The sequence below is a fragment of the Rana temporaria genome, chromosome 3, assembly GCF_905171775.1.
Source record: "Rana temporaria chromosome 3, aRanTem1.1, whole genome shotgun sequence".
NCBI lineage: Eukaryota > Metazoa > Chordata > Amphibia > Anura > Ranidae > Rana > Rana temporaria.
Window position 1 is genome coordinate 71,304,676 of NC_053491.1, and position 6,805 is coordinate 71,311,480.

A 6,805-nucleotide genomic window follows, 5' to 3' on the forward strand; every position below is an offset into this window, starting at 1 on the left:
TCTATATAACAGGTGAGAGGCAACTGATTATATACACCCAAATATCTGAAGTTTTTAATAATCTTAATGGGACAGGATGCAGGAAGGTCCCTGTATATCAAATCATCTATATGTGATTTTTCCCAATTTACTTGAAAACCTGAAAAGACACTGAGTCCCATGATGAGACTTGGTAGTGGCTCTCTAGAGGTACTAGGATCTGACAAATATACTGACATGTTATCCACATACAAAGAAACACTTTCTTTTGGAGATCCACATTGGACTCTGTGGGCTGGATTCAGATAGGTTAGCAGATCTTTAGATCTGCGTAACCTATCTCATTTACGATCCGCCGCCGCAAGTTTTTGAGGCAAGTGCTTTATTCAGAAAGCACCTGCCTGTAAATTTGGTTTTGACGTGAACGTAAATTACGTCCATCAGTATTCGCGAACGACTTACGCAAACAACGTAAAAAATTCAAAATTCGACCCGGGAACGACGGCCATACTTAACATAGGATACGCCGCATATAGCAGGGGTAACTATACGCCGAAAAAAAGCCGAACGCAAACGACGTCAAAAAAAAGCGACAGGCGGTCGTTCATTTCTGAATCGGCGTAACTCCTCATTTGCATATTCCTCGCGTATACAAACGGAAGCGCCACCTAGCGGCCAGCGTGAGATTGCAGCCTAAGATCCGACGGTGTAAGACACTTACACCTGTCGGATCTTAGGGAAATCTATGCAAAACCTGATTCTATGAATCAGGTGCATAGATACGACGGCCGGACTCAGAGATGCGACCGCGTATCAGGAGATACGCCGTCGTATCTTCTTTCTGAATCCGGGCCTGTGAGTTTGATGAGATTTCAGCTAATGGCTCTCTGGCTAGTGTGAAAAGGAGAGGAGAGAGAAACAAGCCCTGCTCATTCCTTCTCTGTATAGGGAATGGGTCTGAGACATTGACACGGACACATGTTGTGGGATTATTATAAAGAATTTAAATCCAGGAGATAAAATAATGGCCGAATCCATTTTGTTTAAGGTTTCAGTCATATATAGCAGTGGTTCTCAACCCTGTCCTCAAATACCCCTAACAGGCCATGTTTTGGGAATTTCTCTTAGATGAAATAGCTGTCCAAAATACCAAGCCATTGACTTTGATTTATAACACATGTGCACGATAAAAGAAAACCTGCAGACATGGCCTGTTGGGGGTACTTGAGGACAGGGTTGAGAACTAGGGACGACCTCCGGCGTATTCGCACAGTCCACGTGCAGAGCCCGACAGGAAGTCTGCACCGCGCCGGGCTAACCACAGGCAGGGAGACATTGTCCCGATGCTCGTCTGCAGAGATCGTGAAATGTCTCCCTGCCTGTGGTTAGCGCAGCTAAGCCAGAGCTCATCTCTCGAGACGTAAGCCGGCTTGTCATTTTGCCGCGTCCTGTTCTGAGCGTGATCTGCCTGTTTTAAATCTTTTAACTGTAAGAGTCCATTTTTTTATTAAAATACCAGTACCCCCTGCATTTACGATCTTCACTATTGTGGCATTATTTCTCCCACCTCACGCTTTTGGCTCTTATCCACGAGACACACGGACCCTAGGATTTTTCATCATCCCAGGACACCATTAGGATTTTCCAAGGAGCAGCGGCGCTGAAACAGCAGGAGAAGGAACCACTTGCCCTTTATGCGTATATACCATCATTTGAAGGTAAGGGCAATATGAGATCAATTATTGGATACACTCATCATGTTTAGAAGATTCATCCATTCCATCTGCTCCATTTGATTATTCACCTATAGACTCTCCTATTTTACAGTGTTCATTATTTGTTTGTCACATTTGTGGGGAGACCCATCTCCACTCGCAGGGCCTTCAGCCCACCTTATCACTTTTAAAGTGGAGTTCCACCCATAAATATAACATTTAAACATTTAAAAAAATGTCATTAGTCCTTTACGAATATATATATTTTTTTTAGATGCCTTCAAAGTGTTGTTGCTAGGTAGAATAGTTAATCTTCCCACTTCCTGCACCTAGGTTCTTAATGCTTCCTAACCTACACCGCACAGACTCCTGGGAATGTAGTGGGTGTAACTTTCCAGGATTCTGTGCACTCCCCAGTCTCAAAGAATCATGTGACTTGGACAGCACAGGTGCTGAAACCTGATCTGACACTGCTTGTGCAGCACTGAGCATGTGCTAGATCTGCAAGGCTGAAATCCAGGAAGTCATACAGTCTGGCTTCATGATGCCCACACTTAAGATGGCCCCAGTCAATTTCTATTTTATAAAGTGTCTAAATGCTGTAACAACCTAACAAAACGGACCTTAGTTTACAGACTAACTTTACTAGAATACATTAAGCTTGTGTATTACAGGGGTATTTATATTTAAAAAGTGAAATTGTGGCCGGAACTCTGCTTTAAGTGCACAGTGTGTTGACTATTTAGCTTATATGTTTTTTCACCATTACTTTAGCGCTTAACATCATTTTTTATTATTCATTTGTTTATGGTTTTGTGCACCTTTTATAGCGGCTTTAGTATTTATTATATATATATATATATATATAATTTATTTTTCACTCTATTCACATTTCGTTACTCGCAGTAGCGCAATAGACTTTCAATACCTCTTTGAATATAGGTTTACTCAGCCCTGGATCATTTCATCTTGAATGTAAAGATTTTTTTTTTTCTATTGGGTTTCATCACTATCCCTGCCACTGACATAAAAAGCTTCTCAGTGAGACCTCAATTGCTTGCTATTTGGCTCCTGCAGAGGTTTTCTCTCCACTCTCACTCCTATACTTTTTAATATCCTCAATACATCTGTATTGTATGATAAGATCTGAGGGGGCCACAGTAGCCCCATTCTCTTTATTAAGAACACCATAGGGTTTGTTAGGGTAAGAGCAAGTGGAGAGTGATCAAATACTGCTCTCAGTAGGTATTCAACTTGTGATACCAGTGGAAGGATGTTTGGAGTGGAAAGAATCATATCTAATAAAGATAAAGTCTTGCGTATTTCAAAGTGGCAGTAGCATAGGGTATCTGTCTAGACTACCCAACCTATCAATTTTGGTGTCCAACACTTAAATTAAAAAAAATGTGCTTTAGTAAGGGAAAGGAGTGAGCATATACATCTGTTCAGTTTGGTGAGATCAGCGACAATGTTTATTATAGTCTACTACTAAAATAATATACCAGTCAAAGTGGTCAGTTTTCACCTCTAACACATTGACACATAGGGGTTAATTTACTAAACCTGGAGAGTGAACAATCTGGTGCAGCTGTGCATGGTAGCCAATCAGCTTCTAACTTCAGCTTGTTCAATTATAGTGGATTGTACGAAATGTCCCACACTCCGCTTGAGTGCTTTGGTCATATACCTCTTCCTTCCTGTCCGAATATAGATATCAGATATTCCAACTGCTGACAACCACAAACTAGGCAGTACTCATTTGTTGCTTAACATGCTTAACAATATTGAAACACAGGTACACAGGTAAAATAGTGAGTCAGATTAGTACAGATCAGACTTGATTTTCCAGTCACCCTTTGCCCCTATTTGAGACACAGGGTGACTTAGACATATGAGGTGCATGGGGAGCTGAAACAATGGTTTCCCAACCTCCCCAAGGGATTCTGGGTTCCAAGGGCCCCCCAGCCCAAAGTGACTCCCGTCACATGTATGTACACCAGATTCATGAAAATTAAGCTGGGCACACAAATCTGGAGTGTTTTCTTATCTCTCCTCAAAGCACTAAGTCCTGTAGCTTTCTCCTGCCCCATTCGTCTGTTACCAGCATGAGAACGTCTGACAAGTTCTCAGACACGGGAGATAAATGCAGCCTGAGTTTTGTGTTGGGGAGGATGCTATAAATAGAATAGCAGTGTGCTGAACAATTCAACAAACAGAACTGAACGTCTCTACCTATGAGGAGAGGGGGTGTGCGCCTTTCCTTCAATCAGCTGTCTTGGAAGTATGTCCAGGCTTCACTGTAGTGCTGAACAGGAAGAGAAAATCTCCTAACACTATCTGAACTTTCTAAAGAATATATAAAGCTGAAGACAGCCGATACTCATGTAATAATTATGTAGGGAGATTTGTTTCATCTGTGTATCATCTGAGGCTGTTCATTTCACTTGGTATTTATGAGGGTTTACATCCACTTTAAGCTTTGACAAACATAAAATTGGAAGGCGATTGGTTTCTATGCAGAGCTGCACCATTTTGCACTCTCCAGCAGTGGCGTCTCTAGCTTTCATATTTAGGGAGGGCACATGGGGGGACAGGGACAAAAGTAGGGGGGCCAACTATAAAATGCAATTATATATATATATATATATAAATATATATCCTGGGGCCCTTTTACTACGATCCCACAATGGCCCCTTTCACATGTTCTGCAGTGAGCTCCCTTCCTACTATACTGGGGCCCCCCAGGGTGGCAGAAAACAAGAGATATATGTCACCAGCACACCAAGAAAATATAAGGGTCCAAAGCAGTGGGAAACTATCAGGGTTGCAAAGGTTCTCTTGCCACCGGGCCCTGGTGTTCTGCCACTGTGGGGTTCCCCAGCTGTCCTGTCCCTGCTATTGACAGAGCTCATCTGGCATCTGTCTCCTTGGCTCGGGTGTGTTTGAAATCTCACATGCCCGATCCCGCCAGGAAGCCGACACTCCACAGTGCTAATCACAGCCAGTGAGACATTTCCTGATCTGTGCAGCTGCGAAATGGGAAATGTCTCACTGCCTGTGAATAGCGCTGTGCAGTGTGGGCTTCCTGGCAGGCTCTGGCATGTGGAATTTTGAACATGCCCATCCCATCTCTAACAACAAATTGTGCTGGCCCTCCTGTACATCAGCCCCATAAAGTAACCATCACTGGGTTCCAATGTGCTGCTGCCGCTGCCATGGAGACAGAGACCAGTGCTGTGAATAGCCGGGACAGGACAGCAACTCTGGTTGTTCCAGCACTGGTCCACACTGGGAGGATTCCTCCATCCACCTATAATGTGTAGATGGGGGAATTGGATAATTTCTTTTTTTTTTTTTCATTCAACCTAATAGTTGAATGAAAAAAGTGATCAATGTATGGGCTGCCTAAGAGCTAAGACTAGCCATAGACAGTTTAAATCTCAGCTGGTTCAGCAGGATCTAGCTGAGATTTGAACCATTAATGAGCAGATTCTCTTATGATTATCACTAGTGGTTGCTATAGCCACTATTGCTAATCACTGTTTGTCGGGAGAATACAATTGCTGGGCAGGAGGGATATTCCCTGTCAGCACTGTCTGTGTTGATGGGGGAATCATGCAAGTTTCTTTCCTGCAATCTGTGGATGCAGGAAAGAAATTTGCACCATATATTACCTGCCTAACTGAAAGTGAAAGTAAATTGTGAATGTCTTGAAAGAACAGGAGAGGGGGAGGGAGACAGATGGGGGAGAGAAGGGATGGAGATAATGCAGTTCAGTGATTACAGTGTACTGCAGTCTGCAGTGCACACACTTACCCATGGTCCAGGCTATAATCTCAGGCATCATTCACACACAGCCAGGAATGCTGCTGATTTTCATATTTCCCACCCACACATCCCCTCTCTTCAGATACAGTACACTGGGATAGTGTGGGCGGGACTGGAAGGAGGAGGAGGAGCTGTATTCCTCCCTGCTCGTATGTGAGGAGAGTGAGGGGGGGGGGTGGCTGGACTCGCTGGGCTGTGAAAGAGTGTCATAGACTGACACTCGGCTCAGCTTGCAGTCACCACTCTCTGAATTTACAGGCTGGTTCTCCTGTCCTAAGGACGGGAGAAATCAGTCTGTTTTTCCAGTAACTGAGATGAAGACTTGAGCCCCTCCCCCCCACAGGGCTCGTGGAGTCTTTCCTGCAACTCGCTATTCTCCGTGCCAATGAGGATGTAGGGGAAAGAGCAGATCGGGTGGCTGTGGTTGTGTGAGCACTCGCATTATGCAGTGTCAGCGAGCAGAGGGAGGGAGGAATCCCCCGCAGGAGCTGACTGGATACGCTCTCCCTCTCAGCAGAGACTGTGTTACTCCAGCGGTGGCCCAAGCAAAATACAAAAAAAAACATTTTGTTTTTATTTTTGGGGGGCACATGGTGGGGCACAGCATAATGTTGGGGGGTCAGCCCCCTCTGCCCCCCCCTCCAGCTTTAGTAAAGCAACCCCTCAAAAAGGTCAGAGACTCCCCTTGACTAGAAATCAGTGGAGAGGAAAGCATGTGTCATTGAGGGTCCCTTTAGGGCCATAACTTTTTTCATCCATTAGATGTTTCTTGTAAGAGTATGATATGGAGCTACGTCTTTTTTACATAATCAAAATACAAGGGAGCATTTGATTTTGGAGTTTAGACCCCATACACTTCAGCTTAACAATCTCGATGTAGTCACCGGGGAGAGATTAGGTAAGTGGGGATCTGCATTATTCAGCATAGTGGTGTAGTTATCAATCAAGGCCAGATCAAGAACAACCTCGATATGTACATATAAAATTAAAGCACAAGACAGAATCAGTACAGAAACAGTAACATAACTCCCCAATTACCCCCTCCCAGACCACCACCCCCACGTGTCCGCTTTATTCCCCTAAACAAGAACTGGTATGGGGAAGAACATTCCACATATCAGCTCCCTGGACAAAAACAACAATAAGTCTAAACAGAAAAAAACTGAACGGAGTCCCCCATCCACACAAGTGAGGTGAATAGGAATTCTCCCCGCTGTGCTATTGTATTCTGACAGTAGCAGCTCCTCCTCTGTCAGAATACACTGATCAGCACCACAGCAAGT